The sequence below is a fragment of the Vidua chalybeata genome, chromosome Z, assembly GCF_026979565.1.
Source record: "Vidua chalybeata isolate OUT-0048 chromosome Z, bVidCha1 merged haplotype, whole genome shotgun sequence".
Taxonomy (NCBI): domain Eukaryota; kingdom Metazoa; phylum Chordata; class Aves; order Passeriformes; family Viduidae; genus Vidua; species Vidua chalybeata.
The window spans coordinates 65,058,658-65,075,474 of record NC_071570.1 but is presented as its reverse complement, the minus strand read 5'-3'; the positions used below and the strand labels follow the sequence as shown (position 1 = coordinate 65,075,474).

General features: G+C 41.9%; 1 protein-coding gene across 1 annotated transcript in view; it reads left to right on the top strand.

The window, feature by feature from the left end:
- The first annotated feature begins 1,374 nt into the window (after positions 1 to 1,374).
- Positions 1,375 to 16,817, top strand: part of MEGF10 (multiple EGF like domains 10) — an 85,163-nt gene continuing 69,720 nt past the window's right edge. Inside the window, exon 1 of the mRNA XM_053932391.1 lies at positions 1,375 to 1,416. The gene's annotated coding sequence lies outside the window, so the exon portion shown is untranslated. The remainder of the gene's footprint in view (positions 1,417 to 16,817) is intronic.

Below are 16,817 nucleotides of genomic sequence, written 5' to 3'. Positions count from 1 at the left end.
ATCCCTGTGTCCCTGTAATCTCCTCAAACACAGGACTTAACCCCACAGCCATCCCAAACCCATGCAGTCCCTCTGGCCACTTGGTGTCCCCACATCTCTGTGGTGTAGCTGCCATGATCTTCCTTGACACCACATCAGCGTATTCTGCCTCAGATAAGCTCCGAAAAGCTGCTGCAGGCTCAGCCCCTTGATGCACACCCTGGGCACCAGGAAGGAACGGCCATCCAGCACCTCACCGCCAGCACCAGCCATGGATAGCCTCAGCTCCTGTCAGGCACCTCTAGCCCCCTGTGAGCTCTCGCCATGGGGACCGACTCCCACTGCCGGGGTCCCCCTTGTCCAGGCCCGCCTGGAGCTCAAGGGCCATCTCCGATTCCCGCCTGTGCCTCCTCAGGCGGCAGCGCGGCTGCTTCTCCTCCTGCCCCGTGCCGCTGCGGGCAGCACCCACCCAGCCTGGAGGTGACGGGGACCGTGAGCGGCAGCAGCACCCACGTACCCACACAGCGGACACTGACAGACCTGCGGCAGCACACACAGGCGCGGGCACTCGGCATCCCCACAGCCCGGGCTGGGGCAAATCCGGCACGCAGAAACCCCACAGCGCCTGGGGACACCACCTTCAGCACCCCCACACCTCATGGGCATGGGGGAAAAGCTGTATGGGATGGCATGGCCGGGTATAATAGCGTGAGGGGCCACGGATGTAGCTTCTCTGGGAAGGTGCTGGAACGTTCCTCCCTGTCCCGCAGAGCCAATGGCGCCGGCTCCAGGACAGGCCCGCCGCTGCCAAAGACTGAGCCAAGCAGCGACCCCATTAACGCCTCTGCAAAACTATGTTCAAATATGGAAAAAATAAACCGAAAAAAAAGAAGGAACACTTTTTGCGGTGTAACAATCTTCATATACTTGAATATATTTAAGTGCAGAAGTCACCATGCCCTTCCTCTCCGTAGCAGCTCTGGAGAGGAGCACATGACGTTCCCTTTCCTGCAGAAATGCGTCTCCTGACGGGGCTGAGGATCAGCCCCTCATTGCGGGACCTAAGCATTCAGTCGTTTGAAAAGACGATTTCTCTCCTCGCTCATCTGCTGGGTAGGTACCTATCCTTCACTAGACCGAATAAAATGACCTCTGAGGTCCCTATGTAGCTTGTAGTTAGCCTGCAAGTGACTGAAATGCGGCGAGTCCGGCACTGAGACAAAGCACCCCACACTCAGCACCGCGCCTCGAGCGAGACTGGCGTTGGGAATGCGGGTAAGTGGTTAAAAATGTCCGAGGGCTGCCCGGGGGCGGTCCGGGGCAGGCGGAGGAGGGGCTGATCCCCGCCGGCCCCGCCGCTTACACCGCCCTTCGCTCAAGTCCCGGCGGCGGCGGCTCCCGGCGGCCGGTCGGACGGGGAGGGCGCCCGTGGGACAGGTAGGAGGCGCTGACCGGACTCGTCCCGTCCCGTCCCGTCCCGTCCCGTCCCGTTCTCGTCCCGTCCCGTCCCGCAGGTGCCGAGTGTGGCAGCCTCGGGGAGGAAGCGGGGGTGAGGCGGCATCGCTCCTGTAGCGGGGTTTTACCCTCGGCAGAAGCATCCTCAGGGGAGCGGGTGGGATGCGGAGCCGCCCGCGGTGCCTCCGCCTTTGCAGAGCATCCAGGCGTGTTTGTCCCCGCTTTCGTGAGGGGCGACCGGCATGGTGGGGCGGGATGCGGGAGCGCTCCTGCGGTCCCGAGCCCGGATGAGTCGGTTCAGGTTCTCCTCGGAGCACTTTTATTTATTTATTTATTTTTCCGCAAAGTGCCTGTTTTTAAAGGTTGTCCTTCGTTTTCGTGGAAGGCTTTAGGCAGTCCTGAGCAGAGACTGGAGCGAGTGTACGCGCTGGAATAGAGGGATGCTTGTGTATAGATGTAAATTAGCGTGACCCACACGTGAAAATGCACATCTGTTTAATACCTTGATTTCGTTCCAGCCCATGTCCCTCAGCAGAAGCTGCCTAGAAAAATTCTCAGTTGTATGGTATCCTGCACAGATTTTCTTTTGGCGACAGTAGCAGTAACGTAAACATTTCCTATTTTGTCTTTCAGCCAAGGATTAGGTTCAATCTGGAAATGTAGGCACAAATCAATTACGAAAAATACACAGCTGCTTTTCCTCGAATGAGCTGGGAATGGACAGTTTTTGGTAATCTTATTAATTACTTAAATGTTGCTGCGGGTCATTAAGTACTGAAATGTAGTCAAAGTGAACATGCGTTTCCTAGAATCACGTACAGCTCTGAAGTTTTTCCAAAGTACCAGCTTCTCACGATACAGTGAGTTTAAAACCTCACTTGGAACGTGTCATTGGTGTAGAAGATGCTTCATAGCTTATTTTATCAAGTTGGTAACTGAGCTCTGGCAGCAGTGTTTTAGAAAGCTGATTAACATAATGACTCTATATAGGAAAAATGTTTTTATCCAGTATCTTGGAAGAACAAAGGAAAAAAAATCTAAAAAGACAAGTCTGGAGAGTGGCATTTGTTTCCCAGCAGATAATCTGTAGACCTTTGCTGAAAAGTCTTAGATTCTTTGATTGAGCAGCATGTCTGATGTGAGACTGAAACTGAAAGCTGGCTTCAGTTGCCTTGTCAACATCCCTAAATGGTATTTGTGCCCAATAGCACAATACTTGGAGGAAAGCATATGTAATTAGGCATGTGTGTTCCTCTTGAAGTGGAGGGGACTGGGGGTGCAACTGGAGCTGGAGACTATCTGAGCTGGAGACAGAATTTAGCCAAATAACTATTTAGGCCAAATATTGCTTGCTAGGTACTGGCCCTGCAAATTAAATAATATTAGCATGTCTAGTTTGATTTCCCATCTCAAATCAGATAAAACAGCTGGGCAAGTGTGCTTCAGATTTTTAATAAGCTGCACAAACTAATTTAGGAACAAGTTTCTTCTTGTTTGCCTATGTAACTCATGCACCTGCACAGCATCAATATATGGCACCTTATGTAATAAACTTTATTTAAATTTTCTTACACAGCCAACCATGTGGCCTTGTCATACAATCAAATTTAAACATGTGTTGCTCCCACAGAGAGTGATTCAGCGGCATCATATTAGTATTGACTGTTAATATGCTGTTGCATGACTGGAGGCGCCATGGCTTTTTGCTTGGTTCCTTAGTGTGTGGTTTTAAGTCTGCAGTGTTCCAAGTCTCTGACAGAGCAGTTCACAGGACAGGCTATGTTCTTTCTCACTGATTATAGTCCATATCTAGTAAAAAAAGAATTCTAAACTGCAGGCAGCTCAGTGACCTGTGTGAAGTCAGCTGGCTGTATCTACTTAATTTCCCTGGAAATAGAGTCTTCCTTTTCTGGTATATCAGGTGGTGAAATGGTCCAGAGGTGGCACAGTTCTCCAGGGGCAGGGCTGTGCATGCCAGGTTTGAGACCCCACAGAGAGAAACTGTACTACCCTTGCATTAGGGAAGATGCCTTAGCCCTTTCTATATAAATTTCACCATTTACATGTCTACTTAAAACTCGGATAGCTAATGCCATCATTTTGAATGCGATTGGTAGGGTGGGAGGGGGCACTTGGAGGACCTCTCCAGGGGTCACAATGTTAAATGAGCTGTTCTGAGATGAGCAGAAGGGTTTAACCAAGTGAACAGTCCTTTGGTGACTTGCATAACCGTGTTTTCCACAATCAGCTGTTCAGCTGTACGGGTACACGCACCCCCCCCAAGGAAGCAAGTGCAGTTAACAAAGGCAATTAATTCATCTATGTGAAGAACACAGGAACTGTGCATTACCATACTTAAGTTTGATTAACATCTAGCGGAGTTTGGAGTGGGCTTTTAACTGCAGCTGGTAAGGATCCCTTGAATTTATATTCAGATTACTTGGCAGGAGTTTTGCATGGTTTCTCTATGTTGCTTTTTCTTGTCTAGGCATTTTAATTTCTTGTTAGGGAAAGCAGGTGGCTTTTGAGGAAGGTAAAAACCAGATTCTTTGTGTATGTGCCAGAGTTTTAGTGTAACCAAAGATATGTTGGTTTAAAAACCCCAAAGTTATGTAGATAGTACTGTAAGATGGATATGATCCTATTTTTTAAAAAATTAATTTTAATGGAACACAGTGTAGATGAGTAGCGTTTCTTTAGGCATGGACAGGAATGGTGTAGTGAAATGACAAAGTTCTTACATCCTTACTCCTGTTAAGTGGTGTCTTCCTTGATGAATGATGCCAGTGGAATCAGATTTCAGTATGTAGTAGTTATGTTACCGACTCACTGTGAGGAATTTGATCCTGATTTTTAATACTGACAGATTAGTTTGTCAGTAATTAGTACTGACTTCATATGCTCCAGTCAGCATAGCATAAACTTAGATATAAGTGCAGTATTTTTTCATCTGTGAGAAAAATCTGTGTCTTGATATTCCAAAAGTTTTTTACATTTGAAGAGTATGTATCATCTAAAGCCATCTGTCAGAAAACTAGGAGAAATACTCTGGGGTGGGATTTGCTTTACTGGAATAGCTTTATTGATTGTGTCAGCATTCATGTTAATTAACCCATGCAAACTGTCTGGTCTATAATTGATGTTTTGCCTGTGTAAGGATTTGTGGTTCACGCTTTTGGATGTACACATTAAGTTTATATTAAAATGTGGACAGCCATCTCTTCCCGTTTTATCAGTGTTTTGTATCTGATTGTCAGAGAAATTAGCCTATAGTCAGCAGTGAGATACTAATTCTGAGTTCTTTTGATGTTCAAGGCAATGAAAACACACAGCAGAAAACATAATTTTAGCTTTGACATTGACTTGCTGTGTGACCTCAGGAAAGAAATTTAATCATTTTTTCTGTTGCTGTAAACACCCTTCTCAGCCTACCAGATCATTTTCATTGAACACACAGAGGTGCAAGTATGTGCAAAATTATTTTTTCAAAGAAACATAAAGACTTCGTATAAGTGTGTCATTTTAGACTTAGGATCACTGGCACAAAGAGCTGCAGCTTCTGTGACTCTAGTGTCCACCACTGCAGCACAAGAACAATAGCAAAAAATTATCTTGTCTTTTATAATCTACACCCCAAGTCAAAAGGCAAGAGGAAATAAGGAGAGACAATGAAATAATGAAGACAGGTGTCAAGCTAAAGTCGTGTTATTTTTCATCAAAAATCAATGGAAATTCATACATTTAAAGGAATTAATAATAGCTCTATTTTAGATGAGAGTCTTCAAGTAGGAGACAGTGAAGAACTATTTCTTTGCAATGCCAGTATATTGCCAATGATGGCTGGAACCAGGCTTTGCCAAACAAACGGTCAGCATCTTGTAAAGTACTGGGAATGCTGGGCATGGGAAGAGACCATGAAAGGCAAGGCGCATCTCAGAGAAGTCATGGCCTTAGGATGATGCAGAAGGTGAATTTGTTACGCTGGACTAGAGGACACCAGCAGGGGTAGAATTGTCCAGGCAAGAGACAGGGTGGCCCTGTCCCATCATGGTGGTGTTTCTCTGGGGCAGTTCTCATCTGGAAGGGTCTGCTCAAAGCACCAGTGGAGGGTGTAGAGAAGGAGGAAGGCTGGCTCAGGCTGCTTAATAAAGAAAAATGATCCAGAGGAGGGTAATGTGTGTTTAGGGCACCTGGCACATTTATGAGCAGTACCAAGGTGGAACACCAAACCAGGGCACAGAAGTTGTTACTTTGATGGACTGCAAAGGAAAGAAAAATGAACTGGACAGAAGATGGTATGTGAACTGGTTGTTTGTTGTTCTATGCACAACCCCATTTATTTTGGGAAGAAGTCACTGCTTCCCAAAGTTTTCTGTACATCACAGGAATTAGGTCATGAATTCTTCCCGCACAGTGCCTCTTTCTTCAGGGGTAGGTCCTATAAGTCCTCTTCAGAGTGAGTAGTGCTGTATTTCAAGAGTAGGTGTATGAGACAAAAGTTTCCAGGACAAAATTATTCAAGAGACAGTATGGGCAGGAGGATGTTTTTCTTAGTATGGTTTGGTCTCAGCCCTGTGAGACTTCTTTTCATTAATGAAAACAGAGACATCCGTACAGGGTTTCAATGAGTTCATCATGTTTAAAGCAACTTTTTAAGTTTCTCCTATACAGAAGTCTTGTCTATCTATTTTTCAGAATATTTTTTTGTCGGGGGAAGGGTTGGGTGTTCTTGGTGAATTTAAAAGATTTACAGAGAAAGTAGTAAAATAATATTGTCACCTGGCAAGTTACTTGTCTTTGTACTATGGAAATGTTTTGATTTTATCTTGCAGATATTTTTCTAAAGTAAAGGACAAAAATATTCAAGGTAGAGATAACTTGGACTTGTGATTTTTTTCCCCGTCCCCCACTTATTATTTGGAGCACAATTCTCTGCTGTCATAGGGCTTAGGAAAAATGATTTAAAGTGATGTAAATAAATGATGGTGATGTTACCTTACTTGCCCCACTCTTCATGTGGCCCATAGAGAAACTTCATAATCGGTTGATTTGGCTGAGAGCTTTTGAATCCTGACTTTTAAAGTTTCAGTGTTGCTGGGCTGATTAACTAAAGAGCAGCAAAAGAGTTTCGATCACAGGGCTCTGCCAAAAGGAGCCCCCAAAGTGAGTGTTTTGTGTGAAAGCATGCCTTGCAGTTTGAGCCCAGAGTGACAATGATTGTAACACAATGCTGCTCATGTGACAGTGAGACAAAGAGGCCATTATGCACGGCTGACTGGCATCAGATCCTCCAAAAGCCAATAGTCAGACCAAGCTTGATCACCCTGAGAAACACACTGGAAACACTTGCATGTTAAAAAAAAAAAAAAAAAAAAAAAAAAAAAAAAAAAAAAAGACATGTGTCTCTGTGTGTATGCATGCCGAAGCCTGGTTAAGTTTTAAGTATAAAATGACATAATTGGTTTGTTTATGTTTTTTTGGAAGCTGCTGTCAGGAATCAGCAAAAAACATGTAACATAGCATTGGGAGCAGACATGGTGGGAATAAGATGGAGTATGCCAACAGGCCAACAGGATCTTCCACTTCCTTTGCTTCTTTGCTCCATTGCTTCCTTCTGAATGCTTTTGAGCGTGAATTTTAATTTCCTCTAAAGTGTTTACGAAATTTTTGGACCACATTGGTCTGTCAATACACATTTCTCACGATCACTGGAACTTAAGCACAAATAATGGCTATGTGTGTTTGTGGGAAGCATCTGTTTGGTGTTTTATAAACCCTCTTCAAAGGGTTCAAGAGCACTTGATACATGAAGAAATGTCCCTGACAAGTTGCGAGCTGTGGCAGTCTTGGTCCCAAAGGCAGCAGGGCTGGAAATCTACTGAGTAAATAGGATACAGCAGCTGGAGTGGAGAGCTTGTCAATTAGAAAGGTATTTGTTTAAAAACAACTGGTTTGCCTTTGTAACCTTGAGGGGTGGGTTGACTTCTCCAGCACATCCATCACATGGGAGCTGGCACTTGATGATGACCAGAATTAGCAGTGATCATCACCTTGCAAAGAGGTTTAGCCTTATTCCCTGACTACTGCTGTATGTCACTTTTCCTTTTTACTATTTTCCTACCATAAGAAAAATTTCACAATCTGCACAGGCTGCCTGAATCCATCACTCTGTCACCACCAAAAATCAGAGGCTGCCTCTTTCATATTCTCTTTTTGCCTTTGAAAACCCCACTTAACTCTCTGGTGTCCTTCCCTCCCAACTTCTTCCTGCTTAGACAGTGAAAGTATGAAAGCAGAAGGATGATTTAGGCTCCTTTTTCCAGAGCTGTGTGTGGGCTCCTCCGGATCTGGGGGAGCCCCCTCGGGATGGAGCACTGGACAGGATATTTACCAGCAGTTCCCCAGTTTAACTTGTGGCTCTGCTCACTCCGTAATGGAGCTTTCCTGCCTTTTTAATCCGCGCCACATGCGGGTGACCCAAGCAAACCCTGTGGGAAGACAGAAGCCCTGTTGTGTGTTTGTAGAGCAGTTGCTCAGAAGCTGATGTACAGCTGTGGCCAGGCTTGTTTGGAAGAGAAGAGTAACTTGATCTTTTAATTTTTTTTTTTTTAAATTAGTCTTCTCTCCCCCCCACCCCCTGATTGATATTGCAGATAACAACTGTTTCTGAAGGTTTTATCAGTATGCAAAGAATGTAATTTCTGGTTTTTTTTTTTTTTTTAATAAATCTGTTTTAGGTAGATTAATTTATTTTAAAATAAAAGGCATAACTGTACAGAGGCTGAGAGTCCAGTTTTCTTACTTGCATTGTGTAAACCAGGAGTGACTCAAGTGAAATCAGAGTAACTGAGGCGAAGTTCATGATGCCAGACCCATTGTTTGTGCATTTTAGGATCTGTGAAGACACACATCTGTGTCATCCTAATATACCAAAGCTGCCCTCACCAAAGCCAGAACAACTGACCTCTTTTAATAGATAATTAAATTTTCTTTTAGACAAAAGTGGAACTGCCAACACTGCGATGGACGCTGCTGAGAGTGCATACAGTTCTCTTTGTGCTGTGGGGTTGGTTTAGATTAAAGGCATTGCAGGTTCTGCTGTGCAGGTATGCACAGGCCTCCATCACTTTAAAAGAGAAGATGGTCCTGGGGAAAAAAAAAATCACTACTTCCGGGAACTTGTTTAAACTCTGAATCCAGAAAAGATTGCATTTTTAATTATTGAATAAGAAGATTGGGTGAATAGTTGTTGAAAGAGTAAAACAAAAACACAGCAAGAGAGAAGCTTCCTTGTTTTAAGTATCCCCACTGCTTGTCAGTAGATTTTTCAATCTCCATAACCCATTTCAGAGAGCTGTGAGACTTAATCTCATCTCTGGAACAATATTGTTCTTCTGCAACTTTAATGCACTTTTTAGAAATGCTCCATTCTTTCTTGCTGAACACTAGTTCATGCCAATTTGCATTATGTATGAATAATGACGGCCAGGATATGCATTCATGGTAAGTGAACCTCAAAAGATGCAGTGGTTTGGGGTTCTGGTCTGCACCACTAATATGCAGGAGAAGATTTTTTTTTTGTGCTTTTGCAGATTGCCAGACTTTCTGTGCATATTTTGACAGTGTAATGACTTCAGAAAAGATATTTTTGTTTGGCTTGTTTGCTGAAGTAATGTCGGGATGCAGGGAGTAAATACCCTTACTCATCTAGCAGTGAGACAAGTTGTAAAGAAAGCCTGAGGTTGCTGCTGCTGCCTCTTGGTCTGCACAAGGGTTTTTTTTGGAATTAAGTAGAAATCCATTGCAGTCACTAAAAAAAATGTCTAGTGCCACTGAGTAACATTTCTGGAGCCTGCCTTCCAGATACACACTTAGAACTTTTATCTTCTCTTGTGGGAGTTTCTCAATAGACTTTTGAAAATTACCCTGCTTTCTGTTGCATGGCCTATCGTCAGGGAAATAGCAAAGCTTTAGTACACTGATATTTTCTCTTAGGTGTATGTGTGTGTTTTTTCTTCACTGCGGTTTCCAACAAGAACACCAGTGGGAAAAACAAGCAAAAGACCAGACTGACAAGAGGGTATTATTGGCTTCTTCAGAGGTGACCCAAACCTGTAAAAAAAAATTCTCTCAGTTGTGACATTGGGTGTGGTGTTCCATTGTAAATGTTTAGGACCCAGAAGTCTGTATTTCATGATTTGCTACAGCCAGTTCGTACCATAAACACAATGCTCAGGACATTGCCATTGTGGCAGAATATCAAACTGGAAGCATAGGTCCGAGGCATGGGTTGAAAATGGAGACTAGCAGACCTAAATTCTGTTTTCAGCTGTGCTGTTGACTTGTTTCGTGAAACAAGATTAAACACTTAGACAGACTGGAGCCAAATACTTTCCATGTACAGTGTGGTTATTAAGAGTAGCCTCGAGAATGAAAGGCCTTGCAGTGTTAGAAGAAACATTGTAGATCTTGTAGGGAATCATGTCAGTTAAAATACTGTATGTGAGATTATTGCATAATATGTGTCTAAAATAAATGTGTTTGAGTGCTGTCTTTTGCTGTATTCACTAGGTTGAGGGAAGACAGATATTTGGAAAAGAAAAGAGATCTCAAAGTAGAGTGCCATGTGGAAACTTTCTGGACCCCTATGTAGCATAGAGCAGCCTTGAACTCCTAAAAGCACAACAAAAACCTTCAGTGACAAAGAGCATCTGCCCTGGCTCGTCTCACCCATTGGGGCAGACTCCTTCCAAAAAGCAGTCACTTCTCTCCTGGAGGGGAAGAATCAGAGTGTCCCAATCTGCCCTCCAGAGAGAAGAAAGATTTATACATGGATTAGTTCAGTGGGCAGCTGACAGATTGGGTCAGGCTGAGTGCCCATTGCTTGTCATCCCATGGTGGGCAGCTTTGCTTCAGCTTCCAGCGCAGAAGCATCCTTCTGCCTTTCAGGAGTGGATGCAATGGGTATTGGTGCAGTTTTTGCTGCTCTTCCATGCATACTTTTACCGTTCTTTGCGCTCTCTGGAGCAGCAGAGAAAATTGGTAAGGAAGGTCAAATAATGCCCTGCTCCTTACTGGCTGAAGTGGATGAAAAGTAGTTTTCAGCAATACTGCAGCTGGCCTGTCTGTCTTCATGCTCACAATAGCAACATACATTTCTGCCCTCTTGGTAGAAAGCCTGTGTGAAATTGGAAAAAAATAAGTTAGCTGAGGAAGAAAGTGTCATTTTGCTATGTCAGGACAGTAGATGCTAAGAGTTTGGGTTCTAGAGCCAAAAGAAAATCAGCTGGTCATAAAACCAGTTATTGGCCAGCTCAAGATAGCTGGGATTTTCACCAGGTGTCATGATCTGATTTCAGAGAAAGGCAGTTCCTGAGCTCAGGTTTCATCCCATGCAGATCAGAGGAGAGTTCCATTTTTATTTCCATGCAGATCAGAGGAGAGTGTCCATTCCATTTTTGCTCTTCCCTGGAGGTCTCTCACTGTGATTGTCCAGTCCCTCTGCAAATGCTGTGCTGTTTGTCACTGTCCCCTCAGCCCTTTGCTCATCTGCTGGCAAAATAAGGCAGGAGATGCACGACTGAATGTGAAATTTCATGTGGTGCAATTTCCAAATTCTGGGTTGCTCTCATCCGTTAATGAGAGATGACATATTCACGCATTCAGGTAACCACTGCTCTTCCTTCTGAAAACAGGGACTGCTTTTAATTTGCTTTTAAGGAAAAAAAAAAAAAAAAAAAAAAAAGAAAAAAGCAGGCAGAATTTGCAATGCTGACTTTAATTTTTAATGAATGACTGAACCAAGGCCAACGTTCCTGTAGTTTTAACTGAGAGGCAGCAGAAGCTGTAACAGAGATGCTGCTAGTGCCAGTTGGGCTATAAGTTATAAGTCTACTTTACAAAGTTTGCCTGTTTTCTGGCACAGTCTCTGACACATGCACTCCAGTCAATCAAAGTAAAGTGCCTAATAACAGATGTGGTAATTAAGCTGAAGAATTCTGTCTCTCTTGTTTAATTTTTATTACAGAGAATAACAGAGTACCTCATTAAACCCAGCATCATAGACTTGGGTTTTTTTTTTTTTAATTTGGCATACAAATGTCTGCAAAAATTAGATCTCTGAATAGGGGGCCTTGTTACGAAAGGTGCTTTGTCAGACAATGATACGAGCAGACATTTTTGTGTGACAAATATGTGCTTGTGCTACTGCTGTCCTTTTGCACACTGCAGAGGTACAATCTTAAGGAAGTCAACATGTGTCCTTAAGGATAATATTTTGTGGGATTTAGGGCCTTATGTTCAAGTTGATAAAAACATGGTCTTGGTTCTTCTGGGTTCAAATTACACTACCCTTAACTGAAATCAGCAGCAGGCATTTAAAAAGGTTTCAGATAATCTGTAACCCAGGTAAATTAACATATTAAAGTAAGAGAAATTTTCTTGATCAATAGTATTAATTGCAACCTTAAAAAGTTGTCTTCTGGTTGTTGAAGCTTCTAAGGCATTTGCCATTTAATTTCTTCTACTGATGTATTGGGCACTCTTTTTAAAAAGGCCTTTGATTTGTCATTAGACAAAGTTAATTAAAGAATTTAATGATTTGAGGTGCTCTAAAATTTATGGTTAGAGAAGACTGATGCTGATATAAATCAGAACAGGAAGCTTTGATATGAAATTACTCTGTTAGTATAAAAACCATAAAATTACAAAGTTGTTTACTTGGTCATTCTTAGAAAGAATCTGCTTTTTTACTGCCTGCCACAAGTGTTGGTAGCAGTTTTATTTCTTGGAGGTTTTATTTATTCACTGAAGCACAGCATCTTGTCCTACAGCTGCAACTGATACTCTAGGGATGTATTGAACCAGTTTGTGACTGTGTACATTCACCTCCATGTTTTTATATCCTCGGTGTGCAGAAAACTTGCAGACACCACTGGCATCTGGCAAAGTTGAATTTCTCCCCAGGAATTTTTATTTTTTCTTCTGCTGGCAGATAGGGAGTACTAGAGTACTTAGTACTAGTACTAAATACTGGAATTCCACAACTGCAAACATGGTTTTAAATTTGTATTAATGTTTATGGAGTATGTAATGTGTTTAAGCCAGTTTACCATGAAAACCACATATTTTGCATGTTGCTCACTCCATAGGCCTCTTGAGGTTGTTTTGTAATCCTTGTGAAAGTTCTTCAAGGAAGAAGTTCTTCAAGACTTAAAGATTGGATTTATCCCTTTAATTGTGGGTTTGTTAAAAAAAATAGAATTAACCAGTCACTTTTGGTTTTGAATTATGTTCTTCCATTTTCCCCTTTGAGTGCAGGAGTCCTACATCCATTCCAACCTCTGCAAATCACCAAAATAAAAGATGGAACTGAGTGAACAAACTGTCAAAGGAAATACTTTTGCATTCCCCATTCTTCTGCTAAAATGTTTTGAATTTTCTTTGTAGGATGGTGGTGGCATGTGAGGCTTTGTGCAGTGAATCACAGATGCTTTCATTGCTGGAGGTGGAAAAACTGATCCGTAATGCATTGAAATGTTTCAGAAGCTGTTAAGGGGAAATGGCATCAGAATTAATTAATTTTGTTTTTTTTAAGCAGATCATTTGAAATGTGAAGTTTTTAATATGTGATAAAGATTTACAGATGTGTAATGCTTGGTGTAAATCATGAAAACAGGAGCTAGCTGGAAAGACAATTTTATTCTCTGCTGGGTGTTGCATGCAAAATGGCATTTCACTAGATGATTTACAAGGACAAAGGTACTGAAGCAGAGTTGCCAGCAATTTTTTTCACAATTTTTACTGTCTTGTTAGCAGCTAGAAGTTTTAAACAAATGCAGGAGTTCATATGTCTGATTTTCATAATGAAAGGGTCCAGAGAAAGGCTGTGACAAGTGCAGGGTGCTGCAGTCTGAAGAATTTCGCCAGTAATAACAGAGGCTGTGTCTAGGAAAGGGAAGAATCTAATGTATGGTGAAAATGTATGTGGAAAAAGAGAAAGTGCATGTGATGGGGGAGAGAAGGAAACAGAGGCTGTCTTTGAAGAGGGCTGAAAAGCAGAAGACTTTTAAAGGAAGGTGGGCACATTTGAAATTTATGCTAAATTGCATAGGAAACTAAAGTAATTATCTGAGTCCTCTGACAGTGCTCTTTTATATCCTGGCAATAAACTGGAAGTGACATGGTGTCTGGAAGGCTGGTAATAGGAAAAGAGGGGTCACAGAAACTTTGTTCAAGAGAGGGTAAAACCATGAATGATAATTTCCACAGCAGTGGAACCAGGGCATTGGTATATTTAGGCAACCACAGGATTGTCCCAGGCAACTTGTCAGCAACCTCAAAGTTTTCACAGTTACATCCATGAGTGCAATGTCCTTTTCTTATGATTCCTATTAGAAAAAAAACCTGAAAACTAAGTGTCAGAGATCTATATGCTATGTGGCTTAGGGACTATGACAAAAGTTTGATACAAATATCTTTGTCGTTTAACTCTGTAATAAAGCTAGTAATACGTTATTTCAAAAATAATTCTCTTTAAACATGTGCATTTAGCCATTTTTTCTTATAAGCTTCACCTGTACTATTAAAATAGACTTGGGGTTAATATAAAGAGATGTTTCAGTAAGGAATACATTATTTGAAAAATATTTTTAATTATATTAATTTTAAAAAAAGAAGGGGGGGAAGCGAAGGAGGATATGATTTTTGTCTCAAGCCTATACTGTATAGACTCTATTAAATTACATGTTATTTGCCTTTTCTGCTAAGAACTTACTGTTAACTCCCAACATCCACCCTGGGAAAGATGCCTAGGGCTGAGAGGTGCCATCTGTGTATGGACCTGACACAGTTTTTTGTGTTTCACCTGAAATGTCTTATGTCAAACAAGCAAATCAGGATTTATGTTCAAGGTTCTGTTTCATCCTCTCAAAGTGTGCTTTTCAGAAACTTTGGTTTGGATTCTACACAGTTTTAACTGTCTTTATTTGGTAAATTTTCATCTGGGGGGGGGTGGGGGGAAGGCAGCATATTTAGCCAAAAGATTTTTGTTAACAGCTCATCCTGCTGTCTCCCTGTGGAAATAATCTTTAAATATACAATACCATGGGCTATAGGTAGCCTTAATGGTTCAACACCTGTACTTGCTATCTGCCTGAAAAAAAAGGAAATACTTTCAAGTGAAAGGGCCCTAATTTATCAGACAATGACAGCTACAGTGAAGTGACCCCATGTTTGTGATGTTTGGCAGCCTTCCTCTGAGGAATAATAATGAGTCCATCTGCAAAGTATTTTGGCATGCTGGCATTTGTCTTTACCCAAATCTGCACAAGGCCTTCTTGCCTTGTGCAGATTTGACTTGCACTGAACTGTCTTTTCCTGACCTTTTCCTGCTAATTTGAGGGAGAAGAGGACTGATAAGTGGATGTATGGTCCCTGCCAGTTTAGCAGCTTCAGAAGCTCTCACTGAATGGCAGTAAGTGAAGTCAGCAGGCCAAAGACAATCTTGCTTTTCTAGAGGACAATTCGTAGAGGAAACTCTCATGATCTGATGCAGTAAAACTGGTCTTGTAAAAGATACTGCTGAGTGTTCTGCAGGGAAGGACAGAGTCCTTGAGGACCTTGTTGCAATATTCCCATACTTTCGGGTCTGTGCTGCAGCATGATCCATGCTATCCAGCCGCCTGTTTCATCTGGAACCGTGTGGCATTACTAGTGCAAATCCACATATTTGCTGGGTGGTAAAGTTTCCTGTTTCCTCCCATGTTTGCAGTTACCATTTTTCATTCTGTGCTTGTAATTACAATGCAAGAGGTTGTTTGATGCTTACAAAACAATGTGCGTTGTGACAGCTCTCAGCTTCTCCAGGTTTACACCAGGAAATGTTTGTGTTTAAGTAGAAAAAAAAATCAAAAAAATACAGTTTAACTTCAAAATGTACTCCAGATTACAGTTTTAATATAGTTTGAAGGCTGCTTTTTGTTATTTTTAAATCAAGTAATGTATTATTGTATTTATACTTAGTAGGAATTGTAGAGAGATGCAGACTGTGAAATTATAGCATTACTGAAAAGATTGTGATGCTGTAGCTTTCAAAACTGGTAATTCCATCACTTAGGGGCAAATAAAGTCTGATCTCCTCCAGACTTGCACATTATCACTGGATTCTCTGGAGCTCCACAATTCAAGACTTCTTCCTCTCTCTTGTTTTAAGTGACCAATAAATTTACAAGTTATTGGGCATGAGGCCAGAACACACAGACAAACACTGTGATTACATAAACCTAATTTTCTTAGAAGCCTCTGATAATTAAAGGGAGACTGAAAAATAAAAATTATGTCATCTAATAAACAAAGAAAAATGATCATTGATTACTGATTTATTTTTCTTAGCAATGTAATGTGAAAAAAGTAGCAGCATATCTAGCTCCATCAAGGAGACTTGTTCCAGCACACTCAGCTTTTGATTTGGTTGTTCTTCAGACGCCAGTCTAAATGAGTTGCTTTTTCCCCATCACGTGCTTAGCCCATCTTCAACACCTTTGGACTGTCCAAATGTGTCAGTCTGTTTCACAGTGAGATTTGAAAGTAAAGCATCACAGGTGAAGATTGTCAGATCTTATTAAGCTGCATCAAGAAGGGCTGCTATCATCTGACCATGGAGGATGTGAAAGTTTAGGGCCCTTCAGTTTAGGGCACTATTGGGTTATCCTTTAGCAAACTCCCATGCTGGCTGTGCAGATCCCACACATTTTCTGTCAGGCAGAGTCTCAGGCCTGCCAGCTTGGTCTGTCCTGAGCTCCCCGTGACAGTGACAATCAATGCTGCCTTTGGAGTGGTATGTTTTTAGGATTTGGGAAAAGACCAGTCAGTTTCCATTTGCTGTGACTCTACATCTTCAGACAGCCTCCGGTCTGTGTGATAACGCTCCTAATTCAGGTTATTTTGTATCTGCTTTATGAATGAGATTTTATGTGACAAGGTGTCAAACTGATTTACTGATTTCCAAAGGGAAAACGCCTTCTGCTCTTCATCCATTAATTCTCTAATGTAATCGATAAAAGCAATCAGTTGTGGGTTTTTATTTTTTTTCACAGAAGCTAACATGGGATTAATCATAATTGACAAGATTAGGTCAGATTCAAATTTTGCTCTGCCTGACATCAGTCTTGAGAGAGATGTTTTTATAAGCAAATTGTGTCCCTGGTAGAGGAGTTGAGCCTCAGGAGTGAAGAGTGTTATGGAAAAGACTCTGTAGGAAGTGAAAGACCAAACAATTCTTCACCCAAAAATGGTTAGAAAAACTCTTTTATCTCACATGGAGCTGTAATTTCCACTTCTAGTCACCAAGTCTGTGTGGGGTGATCTGGAGAGAGTGAGGGCAA